The following is a 21,723-nucleotide window of genomic DNA, read 5'->3' on the forward strand; positions in this document are numbered from 1 at the left end:
TCTGCACTCACTTCGCTGCTGACAAAGCTACACGTTAGCACGGAGTTGCTATCCAAGCCAGCTCACTGCCTTGACCACGTTCTCTTCTGAGGCAGGAAGACAGCTCCTCGGGGCTGCCCTGACACCCTCCTGGGCCTGCTGCTCAGGACAGGTGCATAAGGCCATGCAAGATGCTCCTTTCAGAGGCTGATTTAATGCTCCACCGGAGTGACACCATCAAGAGAGGGGTGTACTTGGCTCAAGCAAGCTATGGAGACCTGAGAGCCACGGTTCCACTGCACCTGCTGTGGCTTCCAGTTAGAAAAGACACCCACCACATCACACAGCACACCGGTAGGAGGGGCTGGGAAGAAATTTCTCTAGGCGCCATGTATTAGTCCTTTTCCCATTATTAGTATAGTGAAATACCCGAGGCTTGCTGACTTTATAAAGAAAAAAGGTTTACTAGCTCACATCTTCTAGGGATTGACGGGCACAAGGCCAGCATCAGCTCAGCTCTGGTGAGGACCTCATGGCAGATGGCAGGAGGGCATGTGTGAGGGAGATGCCACATCTTCAGATAGGAAGCAGGAGAGTGTCTGGGGTCCCGCGGTCTCTTCCGAGGCACACTCCCCGCTGACCCAAGGGTCCCCATTAGGATCCATATTTTAAAGGTTCCTCCACCTCCCAACACGGCCACCCCAGGGACCAAGCCTCTAATACTGAACCTTTGGAAAAGAACACCTAAATCACATCTCAACCAAGCTCCACAGGACAAGGTAAAAGTTCCTGAGCTCCTGCCCACATCCTAGGGGCCTCACGCTGCACCCGTGCACAGTCCCGTAGCATGGACGCGGGTCCCTCCGTTACCTCCAGAAGGTGACACTTCAAGCAGCTGGTTTCCTTGTCGTTCAACTGCCTCAGTGTATTGCTTCCAGGACTGCTGTGTAGGAACTCTGGGGGAGGCCCAGCCCAGGGACACACAGCCCTCCTTCTCGCAGGCCGATGCTGGCGGTACCCCAAGAGGGCTCAGAAAGGCAGGGAGCTCAGGAACCCCCGGTGAGCATGAATGAGCCTGCCGCAGGTGTGCGGGGCTTGCTCAAGACGCGCGCAGCTGGTGGCAGAACCGTGGGGCCGAGCTGCTCAAGAACCTGTGACCTACAAACCTGATTTCTAAAACTGAGGTAGAACCCACATACCATACAACTCCCCATTAACACACGTGCCATTCTGTGGCTTTTAGTGTATTCACCAATGAAGCAACCACTCGCAATGTCTAATCCAGACCCAGTTCCCCACCCAGTGAAGAAACAGGCATCAGCAGTCACTGCCTATTGGGGTCTGGGTATGAGGTGTCCCCCAGAAGTTCCTGGAATATTCAGAGGTGAAATGAGAGCTGTGACCTATCAGTCCATCCTGGTCTGAATGGATTGGCTGGGTGCGAACCGCAGGCAGATGGCGTGCCTGGAGGTGGGTCACTGGGGTGTGCCTCCTGCGGCCTCTTCTTCTCTGCTTCCTGACCCCACCATAAGATGAGCAGCTTTCCTCCACTGGGCCAATCCCCCATGAAGTTCTGCCTCCTCTTGGGCCCTACTCCCTAGGGGGGGTAGGCTGCTATGGACTGAGACCTCAGAAACTGGGAGCCCCAAATAAACTTTTCCTCCTCTTAAGTTTTTCTTTTTTGGGGTACCAGGGATTGAACCCAGAGGCTCTTAAACACTGAGCCACATCCCCAGCCCTTTTCATATTTTATTTATAGACAGGATCTCAGTGAATTGCTTAGGGCCTTGCTATGTTGCTGAGGCTGGTTTTGAACTTGTGATCCTCCTGCCTCAGTCTCCTGAGTCACTGGGATTACAGGTGTGTGCCACTGTGTCTGGCTTCTAAGTTGTTCTGTCAGGCATTTTGGACACAGTGATGAAGCTAGCTAGAACAGAGATTCGTACAGGAGTAGGGTTGCTGTGACTAAGCTGGCCATGTCATCAGGAAGCCTTGGGAGCTAGCTTGCAGGAAGAATTCTGAAACGTTCAGAGATGCAAACTAGAAAAGTTTAGAATGTCATAAGCATGGGAGACTCTGGGAGGAGCTCGGAAGACCCTGGTGCAGGTGGGAATGCAGACTGCTCTCATGAGGCTTCAGACAGAAATGAGGACTCCAGTGGGAAATGGCCTGCAGGACACTCGGGTTACATTCTGGCTATCCTGCCCATGTCCTGAGACTTTGTGGACGGCAGAATTTAAAAGTGATGGGCTGCTGGGTGTGGTGGTACACACCTGTAATCCCAGCGGCTCAGGAGCAAGAGTGATATAAACAGTTTTCCTGCCCTGGGTTCTCCCCCCATGATGTTCTGCCTCACCTTGAGCCCAGAGCAACGGAGTCAGTCATCTACGGACTGAGAACTCATGAGCCCCAAACAAATTTTTTCTCCTCTAAGTTGTTCTCATAGGGTATTCTTGTCACAGTGATGAAAAAGATGACATAAACATGCCCATTCCTGATTTGTCTTTTAACTGATGGAGAGTGAAATGAGAGCATGTCCCCCCATCTCCCATGGACATCAGGACACTAAGCAGATCCACAGGGCCACGCACAACCAGGCACCACCCTCCTCCCTATTTCCTCCTCAATCATTTCCTGCCTCATCTATGCATTTTCTTCTAAATGGATGAAAATTGTAAAGACAACATGTATTAAGCACCTGCTATGACATTCTACTATTTCGCTTCTCCCTTCTAACACTCTAAGGGCATGAGGCCTTTGAGGGAAGCCCCAGCATAAGAAGACAGCACACACACACAGCCCAGCCCTCTGAGTTTCGGGGAAGCAGTTCTCACAAAGATCAAACACCTTGCCCAAGTTGGAGGCCCACTATGGTAACTTAGTAAGACCCTATCTCAAAAAATATAAAACAGAAAGGACTGGGGATGTGGCTCAGCGGAGTGGCCCTGGGTTCAATCTTCAGTACTACCAAAAAGAAAAGAAATGAAAAACTTGAGCAACACGGGAAACTGATAAATGGTAGAAGCATGGTGTAAATCCAGACCAGCTCGCACTGATGCACTCTGTCAATCATCCTTCAAGACCTTTCAGAACAAGGCAGAGTTAGAGATAGATGTGACTTCCTTGAATGACAGCTGACATCCTGGCCCTACTGTCAGATGACAGTACTGCTCAGAATTAAATAATTCCCAGAGAAGGACATGTGTGGCCAGAGCTATCTATGCCCTGGGCTCCGCAGGTCTAGCACGGCATGTGCTCAATACTTACATGTGCTGAACGCTAAACCAGATATTCTAGACCAGAGCCACAGATCCACAGTCCAGGATCCATGGTGAGGTACTCACTAAGGGGCAGGAAGGCAAGCCAGACTTTTCTACTTTCACAGCAAAATGGCAGGACACTGCCTTGGGAGGTACTAAGCACTCAGTACCTCCACTTGGGACTGAGGCCTTCCACTCGGGCAAAGCACCTCTTCCCACTCGCAGTCCCAGATCCCCGGCTTTATCTCTGCCTGCTACAATGTACCATACTGCCTCCGTTTTGCTCCCATCCCTGGAGACCTGGCCCTACAGCGTTACTACTGAGCCCCAAGCCCTTGCCTGGTGGGTCCAAGGCAGGGCTCCCGGTGGCCACCACTCCTCTGTTCCTCACACGTTCCCTCGCCCAGCCCGTGCCATCGTCGTCCTTAATCTTGCTGGTCTTGTCCACACAGGTACAGTCCCAGCACCCCAGAGTCTGACACAACGAGGGTCTCGGCAAATGATCACTAAGCCCAGGGCAGCTGCCCATTGCTTCATTCAATGACCCTTCATAAAGGCTCAAAAAAAGTAACTCTGGTGCTCAACAGGCCTGCTTCTGGAACGTTCTTTGGTACACTCACGGTGCAAGCTCATGCTCCCCTGCCTCCACGTCTAGGAAGCTCTGAGCTGAGTTTATGCTCGACCATAACAGCCTCCCTTGTCTGTGTTTTAGTATGATTACTTGTCTCCCAGGGTCCTTCTCTCTATTACTAGTTCTTGGCTTCTAGTACTTTCCATGGCTTTTGGTTTTGCTGGGGAAAGTGTGGAACTTAGAATTCAACAAACTTACCACTCAGTGGAGCCATGAAAGAACCTGGGCCTTCTAAGTGGACCCAGACCTCCCACCTACGCACCAAGGGACCCTGGGCACGTTACTGTCACTCGGCCTCAGTACCGTCACCAATTCCCTGTGTCATGATGACTATATGAGATAGAAACTCTCAGAACAGGACCTGACACACATCTGACCCTCGAAGGTTAACCTGCACCTCTTTATTCATTTTCATTAGAATTTTTTAAATTAGCCCATTTACCCCTGTCTTTGGCATCCAGGTAACTGACCTAGAAAGAACCAGAGAAACTTCAAATATTCTTCTTTAAATGATTATTGAATTACTGAACAAATTATTAATCGCGTGAAATTTCATAGCTAGATGAAAGACTAAAATTCTACCAAAAGTTCATAATGCATCTTAGAATAATCTTCAAAAATACAGATTGGACCCAATTTGACATCTAGGCTCAGCAGATGGGCAGGAGAAAGATGAGCGATGAGCTTGAGAGAGAAACCACATTTACTCACTCACTTACTCTCCCACCCAGCAAGGTCAAGCTACCTGCCTGCCTTCATGGTGTGGCTCCAGGTACTGAGGACACTCGCCACACAGGGAAGTTCCCTGCTCCCACTGAGCACACGACCTATTCCAACCACACTGCTACCAAGGAGGGCGAATCAGACGCCTTGTATTATAAGCCACTGCACATTCGTTACAGAAGTCGACCGAGGAGAGAAACCACACACCTAACAACCACGCGGCAAGCGGGATTTTAAATCCTGAGCAGTGCTGGGGTGCGGCTCAGTGGCAGAGCAGGTGCCCAGCCTGTGTGAGTCCCTGGGTTCTGTCCCCAGCAGCACCACCACCAATCCCCCCAAAAATTCTTAAGCAAAGCAGTGGTGATAAAAGCAGGCCTTCCAGATCAACCAAGCGATGGCATGGACAGATCCTGGGAGGTGGCGGGCAGGGGCGGAGAGGAAGAACCACGGCCTGGAGGCGGCCTGAGAAGCAGGAAATGACAGGGGTCCGCACTGGTACCACAGCCATAAAAGAGATTTGAAGGTCAAAAACTGATAGGACTTGATAGTGGCAAGAGACCCAGGATGAAGAGGGAAAGGGAAACGTGTCTTTTGTCCTTGGAGCTTCGGGGACCAGGAAGATAGTGAGGACACTGTCAGGGACAGAGACCTCGGTGGTGCGGGTTTCAGGTAAATGGGACGGGGGCTTTTGTGGCCACTGAGGTACTACGTGACCTTCCAGAGTTTACAAATCACATCACAAGAGCATTTGTTTTTCAAGGTGCTGGGGATCAAACCCATGCTAACCACGCCCTGTTCCACAGAGCTACACCCCAGTTCTCAAATCACATTACACAAGCGACCACGTCCCATGTGTCCACGTGGTACTGTGTGGTTTCACAAACAATCATCAAGGCTCTGAAACCCTTAGGCAAAACCAACAAACAGCCTTCTTCACATGACCACAAGACCAGGACGGAACACCGTGATCCTGGAATGTGCACCCACCCAAGCCCACCCCGGAGAACCCCCTCAGACTGGCCAATACCTCCGCCTATGCACTTGAGAGCCAAGCCGCGACTTGCAGTGTTGAAAGCTAACCCCAGCTGACCCACCGTCACCACGCCTGTGTTAGGGGAAGGTGACCAGGAGTTCACATGTACCTGTCTAACCCCGCGAACCTTTGTATAGACCCAGCCTACCGCCTGGGGAGAGCGAGGAGCCACAGGATCACAGTGTTCTCCTGACGCTGACACAAACGCCCGCGATGTGATGTGGAGCTGAACTCGGGGAATGGGCTGGCTGGGAGGGCACAGGAAGAGGCAGCGAAGATAAAACCGGGGAGATAAGCCAAATGACTAAACACGACCCAGCCAACTCACTTAGAAGCAATGGTGTAACTTGCATCTCAGCAGGTACACACCTGCACATGTCCCTGCACACAACCAGTCGCGACAGCCGACTGCTTCCATTCCACTTTTGTACCACAAGCTGTGTCCTCAGAAGTCCACCTCTGAGAAGGGACCAGAGCCAACAGTACTGCTGTTGGCCCAGCATCGCCTTCTGGTCTACCCCTGAAATGGGTCGATCTCGGGAGAGCATGGGTACAACTCTCTCAGCTAGGGATGCATGCTGTTCAAAGGTGACCAGAGGCCTCAGCCTTCAGAGCACTCCAGTTAAAGAGCTCCTGAGATCTGCCCCCATCCCAGTCACCTGGCACCAAGGCACAAACCACCCAGAAGGAGCAGGATCCCCAGTTGCTGTGTTCACAGCACATTCCAGCATCAACTGGGCGGCCACCCTACCAACATCAGAAAAAAGCCACTGGAGCAGGAAGTTCTGGTGCTGTTGCACAGTAGGGTAACACAGATGGCAACAATGAAGTGCACGTTTCAAAAACCTAGAAGGCAGGATTTTGAAATTTCTTCACAAATAATAAATATTTGGAGAGAGAGCTATAAGCCAAGCATGAGGCACACACCTGAGGCAGGGAGATCACAAGTTCAAAGTCAGCCTCAGGAACTCAGCAAGACCCTGTCCCAAATTTTAAAAACATAAAACTTTTTTTTAAAAAAGGGCTGGGGATATAGCTCAGTGGTAAAGAGCCCCTAGGTTCAATCCCAGTACCAAAGAGAGAGAGAGAAAAAGAGAGAGAGAGATTTAACCTGATTTAAACATTACACAATGTATATGTGTATTAAAACATGATATTACCTCATTAATATGTGCAATTTTTATGTCTTTATGTCTTTATGTCTTGGTTACACAATGTATATGTGTATTAAAACATGATATTACCTCATTAATATGTGCAATTTTTATGTCTTTATGTCTTGGTTAAAGAATAAATTGAGGGCTGGGACTATAGCTCAGTGGCAGAGTGCTTGCCTAGCATGTGTGAGGTACTGGGTTTGATCCTTAGCACCACATAAAAATGAACAAAAATAGAAGCATTCTGTCCAGCTACAACTACAAAATATTTTTTTTTAAAAAAAAGAATAAATTTTTAAAAATTTAAAAAGAAAACAACAAAGTGTAAGGAATTTGCCTCCAATGGGCCCAACCAACAGGTGTCACAGCCTGCAAAGAACCATGGCCTGCCACACAGGACTCCACCCCCACCTTCACATGTGCACATGTGCACATGAACTTGGGGATGGGTTTGGAGAGGAAGAACACCTTTAAAATGCAGAGCTCTAAAATGGTCTGATCACAAATTTAAGCACAGTAAAAACTCCCAAAAACTTAACTCACCCAGAGAAGGTACGGGGCAGCAAGAAAGCCTGAATTCCCAGTACGAGAAGACAATGCTCTGAACCCATCACACCAGTGACCTTTAAAAGAGTCTTTCTGTTATTCTGCACAGCTCGTAAGACCCTTGCAGGCAAGTCCCACTGTGCACCCTCCACTTCCTGCCGCTGATCTCAGAGGCAGGGTGCCTCTGTGGGCTCAGGGGTCCTACCGACCCACCAACACCCAACATAGGTCACCTCTTCCACAGAGCCTGGCACAATACCCCATGGCGGCTTAGCACAAAGCAGGTTCAGCATCAGCAAGCACCTTGGCCCCACGGCCCCAAGGTGAAATGGTGCACTCCACGACATTCGTTAGTTTTGTTTGCTTCCCTCCCCAGCAGCGTTCTCAAGGGCCTGAACCAGGGTTTCAACGTCCAAGCTCATGCCCTGAGGGCTGAGCAGGCGCTGTGAGGTGCCAGTCCACGGGGACCTCACCCTGCCAGGTAGGTACAGGGAGAATCAACAGTCAAATAGCAATCTTCTGGGCTGTTCTGGGATGAGGTGGAGCAGGGATCCTCCACCAACTTGACTGATGAAGAAACCAAGGCCTGGCACGGGCCAGCGGCGCCACAGGCAGCCAAGTTACCTCTGGCCCTGTGCTTCTCCCTACTTGCCTGGCAAGTCTAAATTTCTGTCAAACGACCGATAACAGAACTGCACAGAAAACAAATTTTGTTCTGTAGTTTGTGTAAAAAGAACGAGCATGTTCTGTCTCCCACGAAGACACTCATTTACGTTTCGCATGCTGTAAGAACATACCCGGGAGATGGGTAGGACAGCATAGGCTACTTATGCTTTGTGGAGCTGAGAGCAACCAGCATCATGTTATCAAGCAATTTCATGTTATTAGGAGATTTCGCCTCTGGAAAAAAAGCCTAGTTAGAAAAGGAAGAAGCACAAAAGGCCCGAGAGCTGTGGAGCAGCGTGCCCTGGGGAGCCCCAGCTTCACCCCCTCGGCCTCAGGCCAGTGAGCCGGCCTCTGGGATGGCCTCCCCAGCACTGGAGGGGCCATGGGAGCAGAAACGTGCTGGGCTCATCGGGAGAACTTAAAATTCCGACACTGTATATGTTTGTGCGCACGTGCATACGAACAACAAACTCAGTACATTCTCAGGCATGATTTTCCCTGAAATACAAACATCTCTGCTGTCAGCAGCCAGTCATCGCAACTGGCCTTGAAATTCTGAATTTAAAAATGCTGAGTCCTTGGAGCAGGGAACAGAACAAGCCGTTTTGGAAGGGATTTTGGCAATATCTAGTGACATTTACCATCACCACATTTACTCTGATGCACGTATTCCTGTTATTTTTCTCCCTGGCAATTACCATTTGCCAAATCATGTGTGGTTTTCGCCCTCACCCCGAAAGGACAGATCCATGAAGGATTTGTTTCTTGTTCCCTGCAATACCCTGAAATCTCTCATAGTGCCCAGTACAATATCTGTTAAATACATTCAAAGCATGCATATGTGGATATATATGTGTGTATACACACACACACTTGTTTTACTACCGGGGATTTAACGCAGGAGCACTTAACTACTGAGCCCCATCCTCATCCTTTATTATTATTTTGAAACAGGGTCTAAGTTGCCCAGACTGGCCTGTATCTTGCATTCCTCTTGCCTCAGCCTCCTGAATCACTGGGATTACATGTGCGCCATACCAGCTTCCAGTTTTTTAATCAAAATGAGATCTGACATATAGTAAAAACATAAATCCCAAAGCACTCAACTGAGGCCCTCAGGCCCGGGACTGTGTACCAACCAACACGCAGGGCTAGTGCCAGAGACTGTCCCTGACGTCTGCTCCCCAGTCCAGCGTGGTGCTCCTCCCTAAGCATAAGGAAGTCCTCTTTGGAACCATGAAAGACCCTGTAACTACGTAAGCTTCCACCAGAAAAAAAAAAAAAAAAAAAGTGTCCCAAGAGTTAAATTCTTTTTAACTTGAAATGCCCCATGGGTTTAACAAGTAGATGTCCTGAACTTGTCAAGCAGTTCCTGTTTCAAATATTTTATCTCCTAAGTATACACAGACTTACCTAACCCAGATCCTGATTTTCAAGAGGTGAAGGGAGCATCAACCCAGAGCCAATGGCAGGCCCTAAAATTTCAGGTTTGTCAGGCAACAGACACCCCTGTGGCTGTTTATAAACTCCTATTCACTGACTTACTCACACAAGCTGCAGTCAATACTGTGATTTCCAGAGTGCCAAGAACATCTCATTCCAAACCTACCTATTACTATTATGATTATTATTAGGTACTGGGGATTGAACCACGGGTGTTTTCCACTGAGTTACATCCCCAGTCCTTTTTATATTTCAAGATAGGGTCTCACTAACTTGCTAAGGCTGGCCTCAAACTTGCAATCCCCCTGCCTCAGCCTCCTGAACCCCTGGGATTACAAGTGTGGTCCCCTGCATCTGGCTCCTACCTATTATTTTCCCAATGACTATGGGTGAAGAATTTGAGAGTTAAGATCATTTAACATGACTGGGAGCTAATATTCCATACTTTAAAATGCAGATCTGTTTTCTGGCCACTTTTGACAAGAATGAAGCTGATTATTTAATGAAACTATTTCCCACCAAAGAGCTATGAAAGTCAAGAACCATTCCCTCAAAAGGAAAATAAGAAACTCCTTAGAAAGAAGAAAGTGGCCTCTATGAATGCTACAGTTGGCTAACCTGACCTTCTGGACTGTTTCTCCACCACCACTCTGTGTAGGTAGGGTCTGCTGTGTAGCTAATGACCCAATGCCTTCTCCACAAACAGGCCAGAGGAATTACAGCACTGTATGGTGAGGACACCAGATCCCAGAGGTTTAGATAGCTGCTCCACTTACAAAGAACATTTCAGTTCTCAATACCACTCTCTGGAACCCTGTCTTGATCCTCAAAACCCCATCCCTGTGGGGGCAGCAGCCTGTGTCAGCAAAGACTAAAGCAGAAGCCCAGTCAAGTTCTGTATCATCACGGGGCCATGTCTCAAACTCAGGACCACCCACGCCAGTGGGGTCTCCCTTTAGTGCTACTATTTATTCTTCTTTAGCTTGAAAGGTTGCAGCTTGATGGGTCTAAGACAGGAGGCGGTCGCCTTCAACGAAAGGGCCCCGAACTCCTCAGTATTGGTCATTAGCTTACACAACGGTGACTCGCCTTGAGAAATGAAAAGCCAAAGGTCGAGGTCAGTGCCTCGAAGCCCCGACCCGCGGCCGCTCGACAGACCTCGACGTCCCATCCAGCTGCTCCCGCGAGCTAAGGGTGTCAGGGCTCCCCAAGAGAGTGGGGCACCGGTGTGTCGCAGCGGTCGCACAGGCTGCTGCGAGAGGGGGACTGCCCCCGGGATGCTCGGCGGGCGATGCCAGGAGCCCTGCACCGAGCCCACCTGATGCTGCAGGGTGAGATGAGGATCCCATCCGCGCTCCCTAGAGTCTGCTGCCTCCCGCGCCCCGTCGTACCGATGGGGAAACTGAGGCTTGGAGAGGGAAAGTAGCTCAGCCCGAGGGCAGAACGCGGGTCGGAGCCCGAGTCCGCAGAGGCCGAGACCCGAGCCTCAGCCGACAGCCCGGGCGCTCTCGGCGCTGGCTGTGGAAGCCGCGGAGTGAGGTCAGCCCGAGGGGAAGGGTCAGCCGGGAAAGGGCCGAGGTGGGAGCCGCGCCTTTCGCGCGAACGTCAGGGAAGAGGTGCCACGACCCGGCCCGCGAGCCCATCCAGCGCCGAGGGCCCGGAGGCCGCAGCGGGCAGAGGGATCCGGCAGCCCCGAGCCCCCGAGGCCCGGACCTCGTCCACCCCACGCGCGCTACACTGAGCACTCACCGCGGGCGGCCGGGCAGCTCTCCGGGGCACCTGGGCAGGACGCAGGCCCGCACCACTGGGACGCTACCACCGTGCGCGCAGCCGTGGGGGCGGGGGCGTGGCCGCCGCGGCAGCGGCTCCGCCCAGAGGAGCGGCGCACGCGCTCCCGAGGCGGGCCCTCCTCCCGCTTCCCCCCTGCGGGTCCGAGCTCTTGGTACGGCCCGGCCTGGCCACGCCCCCGGGTCTCGACCGGCAGCCCCGCCCCCGAGCCCGTCACTCAGTTCCGGCGGACGGCGGCTGCGGCTTCCCGCGCCTGACCCTGCTGTGCCCCCAGTCTGCTGCCCACCCGCTCGTGGGTCGCCGCGGGGCGGTGGCCGTGCGCCGCCGTCTGTGGCCTCTTGCTCCCGGCTGCCGCTCACGTGCGATCGCGGCATGACCTGCTCTACAGCGCTCAGTTTCCTCACCTGAAAATGGCGAGGCTGAGGTGCGGGGTGCCTCGGCCTGACAGCGGAGTGTCGGGATTTAAGTGCCGACCCGCTTGGGGGCGGAGATCCGCCGGGCTAGGGGCGAGGGCCGGATCCACGAGGCGGGGAGGGCGCAGAGCGTTCCAAGTCTGGTTGCTGTTGTTGGAAGGGGGAAGCCCCCTGAGCCTCCTGCTGGTTCCTGCCTGGGTGGCAGGGTTGTGTTCCTAAAGGACTTAGCGCGGTGCTAAGGAGGACTCGACCAGGACCATCCACACCAGTTCAGTGCTCTAGAAATGTAAGCCGCTGCGGTCCTTACGGTCTTCTATTAATTCCTTTTGAAACAGTGAGCAACTCTCTTCTCTGAGCCCCTTCTCCATCTTTTAAAAACCGGGCCCATCAACCAACAACCAAATACTGGGAAAATGGTTAAGTTCCCTATAAAGAGGGGATTATTACTGCAGTAATAACCAGTATTGGGCTTGTTATAGCCAGGATCCAGTCAGACCCCCCCCCCCCCCCCCCCCCCGCCATTGAACCTCTCCCTCCTACAGGTTTGGTGAATGCAATAACCTTCAGGGTGGTTCACACCATGGCCAACTAAGGGACTGAACAGTGAGCTCCTGGACTTCCTAATCTAGGTCCTGGAGAGAGTGGCTGGAGAAGCCCACTTTCCAGATATTTGATATTCTGTTCCACCTTTTTAACACCTGGTTGGAGTCTCTCCTAGATGTCCAGCTGATTCTTTAAACTTTGATTCCTTGCCCCGCCCCTCCCGGAAGCCAGAACTCTTAAGGACAGGGGTCTCTTCTTTCTGCAATGAACAGCATCACTGAGGAAACATCAGGAAACAGGCATTTTACTTCTTTCGTTTTTTTCCCCATGAAGTAGTAATTGAATCCTATGGATCCTACCCCCAGGATCTCCTCACCTTTCCTGCTACCCCTCCTCTGGTGCAGGCCTACCTGGGTCACCTTTCACCAGGATGATCTCAGCAGCTCCTGACTGTATCCAGTTTCTACTGCACTCCCTGGCCAGGGAATGTGCTGCTTTTCCAGTCCTGCTCACTGCCCTGCCTTTCTGTCCCTCCCGGACACACCCTCTCCAAAAGCACACTCTCACTAGGAAGCTGGGGGAAAAAAGATAGATTGAATACACACCTTGCCTGATACACTCATAAATTTTGGATGGATTAAATACTTGAATGGTTTTCTTTAAAGGAGAAGGAAAAAAGAAATCTCAAAAGGTCCATGGAGAATTTGTGTCCATAATCTCCAAAGAGGCTTTTCTCAGCGATGACACCAGCCCTGGAGGCCATAAATGAGAAGATTGAGAAATCCACCTTACATAAAATTAAAAACCTGATGTGTACCAAAAGACCGGCCAAGTCAAACGTCAAATAAGTGGGGAGCAGAGGCACACACCTGAAATCTGAGTGACTCCCGAGCCTGAAGCAAGAGGATCAAAAGTTCAGTCCAGCCTCAACAACTTAGGGAAACCCTGTCTCAAAGTAAAAAAAATGAAAAGGACTTGCACTGTACTTCTCAGTGGTAAAGTGCCCTGTGTTCAATCTCTAGTGCCAAAAAAAAAAAAAAAAAAGACAAATGGAAAACTAGGAGAAAATATTACAACTACTGTCAAAGGACCGGTTGCCCTAATGAAGATCCCCTACTAATTAATAAGAAAAAGACAAATTAGCTGGGCACCATGGCATACACAAGGAGGCTGAGGCAGGAGGATCAAGAGTTCAAAGCCAACCTCAACAACTTAGCGAGGCCCTAAGCAACTCAGCAAGACCCTGTCTCTAAACAAAATACAAAAAAAATGGCTGGGGATGTGGCTCAGTGGTTAAGTACCCCTGGGTTTTATCCCCAGTACCAAGAAAAAATAAATTAAAATAAATTAAAAAACTTGGCTGAGATAACATTTTTTAACTATGACCAAATCCAGAAGTTTAAAGATACTCAGTTGGTGGAGCTACATGAATACCATCCAACTATAAAAAAGACAAGGAGGCTTACTGCTGATATAAATTAATCTCAGAGATAAAATGGATAAAATAAAAATACAGAGCTAGGCATGATGGTGCACGCCTATAATCCCAGCAGCTTGGGAGTCTGAGGCAGGAGGATTGTGAGTTCAGAGCCAGCCTCAGTGACTTAAGTGAGTCTCTGAGCAACTTAGCAAAACCCTGTCTCAAAATAAAAATAAATAAATAAAAAGGGCTGGGAATGTGGCTCAGTGGTTAAGCACCTCTGGGTTCTATCTCTGGTACCCCACCCCTCAAAAAAATTACAAGGTTCAGAACAGTTGATATAGAATGCTACGCTTGGTGGCATCAGTGGTCAGATGTAGGGGAAGAATGTAAAACATGTCGTGTATATTTATTTGTGTGTGCATAAAATGTCTGGAAATTAATTTTTTTTTAAAGTGGAAAATAGGGTTATCCCCAGAGAACTGGGAAACAGACCACAGGTAAGAGAAGCTTCGCTCTATATACTCTTTGTATCTTCCGAATGGAGTACTTTGTAAATGTTCTACTTATTCTAAGGCAAATACATAAGAACTTTTTTTTTTTTTTTTTTACTGCTGGTATTGGGAGAAACCTAGAGCCTTGCTCATGCCCAGCAGGCGCTGCACCCCTGAGCCATATCCCAGCTTCCTAAATTCTTTCTATGAATCCCAGCAACCCTGACCTCAACTCAAGAACCAACTCTTGCACTGGCTCCCAATACCTAAATGACAGTGACTATAAACTTCATGTTTCTCAAGTTGAAATCATAACCTATGGAGTTCCAGACAACCGTTTTCTGCCAGTTCCCCTTCCTTACTCCTCGATACCCAGGCAGGCTAACACTTTTTTTTTTGTACCAGAGATTGAACCCAGGGGCGCTTAACCACTGAGCCACATCCCCAGCCTTTTTATATTTGACTTGGAAACAGGGTCTCACTGAGTTGCTTAGGGTCTTGCTAATTTGCTGAAGCTGGCTTCGAACTCTTGATCCTCCTGCCTCAGCCTCCTGAGCTGCTGGGATTACAGATGAGCGGCCCCACACCCGACTGGGCAAGATAACTTCTTACCCTGTTTTGCACTTTTCTCTGACCCTTCCAGGTGGATAAATCAGGGTTTTCAGGCCTGATGTTTTGGATGTAATCTCTGGAGTTTTGCTAATGACAAGTTAGGCCACTTACCCCTCTCAGCTCCTCCCTTGCCCACAGCTTTCAACATTACAAACCTAGTTTCTCTGTTAGTCATCTTGATAACTGAAGCAGTAGCCTTAGACCTTTACTTTTTGATCCATAAACCGTTGGCAGTGACTGTGTATATTTATTTGCGTCCATGCTTTGCCCTTCTTTTGGCCCTGCCCCCACCCCTCTGCCCCCAACCTGAAGCCTTGTGTTTTCATTACTGAACTTGATGACATTTGCATTCCAAATGTTTTCTTTGCCTGGTCTGAAGCTAGGGCATAGAAGTCAAGTCAACAAGCAGTGCCGACATTGCTGTCTTGCTGGACCTGGTGCATACAGCAGAGCCAACCATCCCCAGAAGCCCAGGGGTCTTCCTGTGCAGCCCTTCTCTTTGGTGGTGGTGGGGGTGGGGGCGCTCACTGATTCTTTCTGGTACTATTTAAAAGAAACGGATCTTCTGGCGATATAGCTCAGTTGGTAGAGTGCTTGCCTTGCAAGCACAAGGCCCTGGGTTCAATCTCAGCACCGCCAAGAAAAAAAAGAAATGGATCTTCAACTTCTCCATGGGTCTGGTGTTAGCAAGCTTTTTCCAGAGACCTCCTCCAAGGCTCTTGGACAACTCTCTGCTCCTCTCCAGGTTGGCTGCTAAATGCATGTTTCTGGTGGCAGGTTCATTATGGAAGCTTGTGGAAGGAATGGATCCTAGGCCTGGGAGTACAAGGACATTTGAAATCTGTTGCCAACCTGTCTTTCCGGCGTGACCTTCATAACTTCATCCACAATCTCTACATTCCAGTGAAGCTGGACAGATCCTTGTAAATGTTGTGCTCTTTCACCCTCTGAGTCAACTGGGATGTGGCTCCTTTCCATGTTCACATGTACGTATCTGACCCACACTCCTCACTCTGGAAAGTCACTCAGATCCCTTGGCTGAAAGTAATGGCTCCCACCGTAATGGCTCTGTGGAGTTCAGCCCAGAGTATTTCCTCCATTAAATTATTCCCAGAGTGTTGGAATCTCGGCCAGCCACCTCCACTGTATACCTCCCCACCCACCCAAAGACCCAGCAAATTGCAAGCAGCAGAGGCAGTTGTTGGGTGAAGGCACAGAAGATTCGGGAAAAACAGGCTGGAGCTAAGGAACTTGGGTTTGGGTGAAAGGAACCAAAGGGGCAGGGACACCCCTCCGCCAGGTAGGAAGAGCTGGAGTTAGAGGCTAGACCTGGGGGAAAGCCCAGCTGGGGAACTGGACAGTGACCACGGCAGGACATTAGGTGAGTGATTGCAGGACTGGGTTCCGTGTGTTTGCATGTCCCTTGGGCTGTCTTCACAGTGGACGAAGAGGTTTGACCCAGGGCAGGTGCGCATGTGGCCACTTTAGGATGACTGGACAGAGCATGATCGTGGGAAGGCCCTGGGGGCCATCAGGGCAGGAGGCCTGTCTGCTGCAGGTGGTACAGCCCCTGCCCCAGCTCTCCTAAATGTCAGCCTAAAACTTGGGGCACCTACAGCAGGGACAAAGTTCAGGGACTGAGAAGCCAGAGGACAGAACCCAGGGCCTTGCTCCTGCTAGGCACGCACTCCGTCACTGAGCCACATCCCTGGCCCTGGGGACAAGTGCTTTGTTTCGTTTTTTCAGTACTGGGGTGGAACCCAGGGCACACTACTACTGAGCCATATCCCCATAGCCCCTTTTAAACTTTTGAGACAGGATCTCACTAAGTTTCCAGGCCGGCCTTGAAGTTCTGATTATAGGTGTGCACTACCATGCCCCGCCTGGGCCAGCAGCATTCCACGAAGCCACCTGACCCCCAGCAGTAGCTTTTCATCACCTCAGTCCTCAGTCCTTCAAAGCTTTTCCTTATTCTGTGAAACCAAACGTTTACTGAGTTCTTTGGATGTGCTTCCATTTGTGGCAGGGTGGGACCCTGATTGCCATCCGTTACACACCAACTAGATCCCAAATGCCGTGCTTAACTTGGTACCCCGGTTACTGCAAATCTCTCCAAATTAAACACTAGCATCCCATTTGACAGATGAATGCGTCAGGCTCAGTCACCTGATGGGCTTTGTCCCAAGGTGCCCAACCAGTGGGTGTTTACACGGTGACTCAGCCTGTTTACCGTCAGTGGGTTCTCCCCACACATCCAACCCTTCCACTTCACTGTGTCCTTGGAGAGCCTGTCCTCATCAGTGGCTGGGTCTGGGGGCTGGCTCACCAGGGCACCCACCCCAGCCTCCGGGGCAGCATCTGCCCAGCTCTCATGTTTGAGGGGCACCACTTCCCACACTGGCAAGCTCTCCACATTCCCAACCAGGCAGCTCCTGTAGCTGAGAGCTTTAGGACCGCTGTTCCACTTGGCTGACTCTTTTCTGTTGCATTTGGACTCGGGCCTCCAAAATCATGCTGCCCAACCCTCTGCCTTGAGCAGGAGCTCACACCCAGTGGAGCCAAGATGGGGTGATCTCTCCTTATGTATGAAGAAAAAAATGACCCCAGATCAGCATGCCTGTGGGGACTGGGTTGACATTCTCCCTGGATACTAGAGGGATGTGGATGCTGGGGATGTAGCTCATGAGTAGAGAGCTCACCTAGCATGCTCAAGGCCCACGGTTCAACCTCTAACACCGGAAAAAAGAATGCTGCAAATATCACACATGCCGACCCCGTTCTCAATGCACTCCGGGTCACTGAGTTCAGCATCGTCCTGGCTGTTTTGCTTGGCGTTTCTGTTAGAATGAGTTTGAGTGAGTTTACAGTGAGTTTCCGTTAGAGTGAGTTTACAGAGTTCCTGAATCCATCCACAGAGCTAGGGTGACCCTGTAGGGCAAGGACAAGTCAGTTACCAAAGTTCAGAAAAAAAGAATCTCTATCTGGAGATCAGGAGCCAAATTCCACTTAGGCTGCTAATCAAATAGCTGGCCTTGGCCAAAGCTTTTTATTCCCTGACCTGGGTAAGAAATCAGTTTCCTTATCATCAAAATGGGACAGCAGAAATCTGTCCCTGTCCTCCTGCCAGGGTTCTAAGATGTGAGATGATAACCAAAGGCTAGATGGGTGACAGCAGGAGGAAAGCAGCCTTGCTACTGTCAAAGAGGAGAGGAAGGAGGCGGGTCTGAGACTCACTGCCCTGACCTCAACCCCTGGCCCAGTCTTATGTCTGACCCATACCTAGGAGAGCCCTGAACTTCCTGAAGCACTTTGATAGACCTGTGGTCTCATTTCCATTTTACAGATGAGGAGACTGAGGCAGAGAAGTGGAGCAGCTCCATTTGGCTGATGCACCCTGAAGTTCGTTCACCACAAATGGAGCCCCAGAAATACAGCAAAGGCCCTGGCAGCCAGGCTTACCAAGCCAGAGTGTGGCCCTGCTGGCAACTAGGTGAGATGTCTGTTGGCAGTGCTGTGGGGCCAGGTTAAATTGGAATTCCCAGGCATTGGCAGCTGAGGGACTGGAACCAGAAGTTACTGAAACCTGGGGGCTTCCAGAGGAAGTTTGGGGGAAGCAGTGCTCTGGATGAGTCCAGGGGCCATCAGCAGGCCACTTGTATCTGCAGCAGAATCATCGTGGGGCACCACTACCCCAGCCACTAGAGCAGAATCTCTGGAGGCAAGGCCGAAATGGAAATTTTAAATAAACTTCACTCTTATCCACGCTCAAATCCGAGCACTGCTGCTTGAAGTCAGAGCTGGGGGCTGCAGTGAGTGTCGCGGGGCAGCTGGATGGATCCGAACCCGAGAGCAGAGAGAGGAGGCGGCTGTTGCTGTCAAGACAAAACCCAGACTGGGGACCAGCCTGATTCCCTACAGTGTTAACAATAACTTCCCCAGACCTTCGTCCCTGCCTCCCTGCCACCCCCACACACCTGGGGCTTGGCCACCATGCCCAAAGTTCAACAATTTCAAACAGGCCGTCCGGAGATGAAAGAATAAACAGGGCCTTTAGCCACAGCTGATCAGGTTTCCTATCTGGGCTAAGCCAAGGCCAAGCCAGTTGTGTGACCTTGCGGATCCTGGGGCCCGTGGGCTTGGGCGAGGATTCACTGGGTTAATGGGCGTGAACAGCCTCGTGACTGGTGAGTCTCAAGGCCCTGGGACCCTTCTTTCCTGTTTGCTGCTCCCCTGATCCTCCCGCCACCCCCTTGCCTTTGTTCCTCTCTCTGTTATGCAATCGGGCTTGAAACCCTTCCCTGGTTTGCACACAGGCGCCAGGGCAAGTTTGGAGGGAAGGGAGGGTGTCCCCGGGTAAGGGGAGACTTTGAAAGCCACGTCCTTCCTCCTTGTCTTCCCTCCACATTTTCATCCACATGCAGCTAGGCCAGGACCTTGACCTTCTCTGCCCGATACAGCAAAGGACCCCATGATTCTGTTCCCTGAATCTCCTGGCTGCTCTGGCTGTTGCTATGGCAACCGCAGTGAAAGGGCTTCTGGGGAGAAGGCTGCTTGGCTCTCATCTTAACGGGTCAGATGGCACATAGCACCTGCTGTGTGCCTCCGAGCAGTCACTCAGCAGGAAGGGAAGTTGGCCTGGGGGCTGGCCTCTCCAGGAGACTCATCTCACTTTCAAGTCACTTCCAGTGATTCTCAAAGTGTGGTCTCCAGGCCAGGAGCATCTCAAGACCTGGGAATTTGTTAGAAAGGCCAAATTTCAGGTCCCCTCCTGCAGCGACAGACTTGGAAACCCTGTGGGTGGGGCCCTGCCAGCTGTGCTATCCCAAGCCCTCCTGGTGACACCAATACAGACTGATCATGGAGAACCAGAGATGGAATGAAAACCTCACACAAACCAGGTGCATAATCCCAGCAACTTGGGAGGCTGAGGCAGGAGGATCACAAATTTGAGACCAGCTTCAGCAGCTTAGGGAGGCCCTAGGCAACTTAGCAAGACCCTGTCTGAAATAAAAACATTTTAAAAAGGACTGAGGATGTGGCTCAATGGTTAAGCGCCCTCAGTGCAGTGCCTGGTATCACCAAGAAAACCTTACACAATTCCCAAAGGTGGGGACCACAGTTCCCATATTATACACGAGGAACAGCCTCTGTCCCACTGGAGACTAGCTGATAGATTCTAGGGGGTTGGAAACTTAGGGACAGGTGTCACGCTCTCTTTGTATCACCTGGGTCCCACCTGGTCCTAACTGGAGAAACCGAGGCCCCTGGAGGTGTCTTGCACTGCACCAGCAGGCCCAGGGCTGACCTGGGACAGTCACAGGGCTTCTGGGCTCTCCCTGCACATCTGAGCAAAGGAACCTAAGGAGATATGCCAACCTCACCATCAGGGCTGGGCGTGGAGTCCAGAAAACCAAGTGATGACACCCTGCCCCCAATGGGGGGACACCGAGTTGACGTAATGTTCCCCAAGGCATTCCAGATTTCCAAGTCCCTTTCTGTCCAAACCCCAACCTTGAGACCTTCTCACCGACAGGTTAGGTTGGCCTCTTTTCAAAGCCTCTGCCCCCAGAGACTCTCAGGGTCTCATTTAACACAACATCTGCCTGGAACCCCCGGCTCCAGTTTGGGACGTCCCCCCTCAGCAGCTTTGTTTGCACACAGCCCATGACTGGGAGTTCATTGCGGGTGGCCCGTCAATCTTTGAATCTCTCGCTGACTTAAGTTTCCCTTTGAAGGAGCTGAACCGCATCCGTCCAGTCTTTTACAACATGAGCATCTAATCCCCCTTAGAAGAGATTACGGGATTATTTTAAAGTATGATACGAAGTAGAAATATCTATGTTATTCATTTCCCTTCAATCTACTTTGGATTAACAAAGGTAAACACTGGGACAGGAGGAACAACCAGCTGGGTGAACTTGGAGAGGGACAGGAGGTGGGGGGGACTTTTTTCCAAAGGACCCCAAAAGGACCAGAGCAGCTTTTGTGAGGTTCTATGCAAATTTATATGCATATTTGCATATATGCACATTTGGGGACCCTTCAAAAAAAAAGACTATGGTATCACAAATAAAGTCACAGGCGGTTTGTAATGACAGAAAAGTTAAATTCACTCCCCATGATTTCAGTTGTCATATTTATATATCGTTGTCCCTTGATATCCTCAGAGGATTAGTCCCAGGAACACCTGTAGATACTAAAATTCAAGGAGGTTCAAGTTGGTTATATAAAATGGAGTAATATTTGCATACAACCTACACACATCCTATCCCATACTTTTTTGGGGGGGAGGGGATATAAACCCAGGGGGCACTTGACCACTGAGCCACACCCCCAATCCTGTTTATTTTTTATTTTGAGACAGGGTCTCACTAAGTTTCTTAGGCCCTCACTAAATTGCTTAGAGCCTTGCTAAGTTGTGGAAGCCAGCCTTGAACTGGGATCCTCCTGCCTCAGCCTCCTGAGCCACTGGGATTACAGATGTGTGCCACTGTGCCCAGTGGAAAATAGATCTTAATTCAGAAATTCTGCATACTTTTTGAGACCTATCACTCTGTAAGCCAGTCTCTCTTCCAGGCCTGTTACTCCCAAATTCTTGGGAAATCTGTAAATCCACTATTAATTAAGCCCCCAATAAATAGATTAAGCAAAGAGAGATATGCTATCTTGAGGATCCTATGATTTAGCATATTTTTTGGCACTACCTACTGATCAGATAAGGAAAACCAGGTCAGCCTGGGGATCCTGAGAGTGACCAGGCCACCAGAAACCTTCTTGAGGTCAGCAGACAGATATCATTTCCACATACCTTCCCAAACCCACCCCTCACCTTTAAGAGAGGAGCCAGGAACCCCAAAATGTGTCTGCCACTCTCAAGGTGGCCCTCAGCCTCCCCTAAAAGAGTATTCCTTGCTTTATCCCCCAAAAGGCGTCTCTCTCTTGAGATTGTCCCATTCTCCCTCGAACGTGAACCCACGCTCCTCAATAAACCTGCCATGCCTTCTACTGGCAGGTG

The 21,723-nt window shown here is 50.5% G+C and overlaps 1 protein-coding gene and 1 long non-coding RNA gene across 5 annotated transcripts in view; one reads left to right on the forward strand and one right to left on the reverse strand.

The window, feature by feature from the left end:
- POR (cytochrome p450 oxidoreductase) overlaps positions 1–12,616 on the reverse strand; it is a 51,809-nt gene extending 39,193 nt beyond the window's left edge. The window contains exon 1 of one of the 4 annotated variants that reach the window (XM_079121589.1): positions 12,593–12,616. The gene's annotated coding sequence lies outside the window, so the exon portion shown is untranslated. Of the gene's footprint in view, positions 1–1,231; positions 1,499–10,756; positions 11,157–11,187; positions 11,307–12,592 lie in introns of those variants that run through there. The other 3 variants (XM_079121587.1, XM_079121588.1, XM_079121586.1) reach the window with 3 other exon arrangements.
- LOC306650004 lies at positions 11,635–18,937 on the forward strand. Its single transcript, XR_013760773.1, has 3 exons — positions 11,635–11,925; positions 15,486–15,694; positions 18,052–18,937. It is a non-coding gene; the product is annotated as an uncharacterized lncRNA (long non-coding RNA).
- Positions 18,938–21,723: the final 2,786 nt, after the last annotated feature.

Source organism: Sciurus vulgaris (assembly GCF_902686455.1).
Source record: "Sciurus vulgaris genome assembly, chromosome: 18".
Taxonomy (NCBI): Eukaryota; Metazoa; Chordata; class Mammalia; order Rodentia; family Sciuridae; genus Sciurus; species Sciurus vulgaris.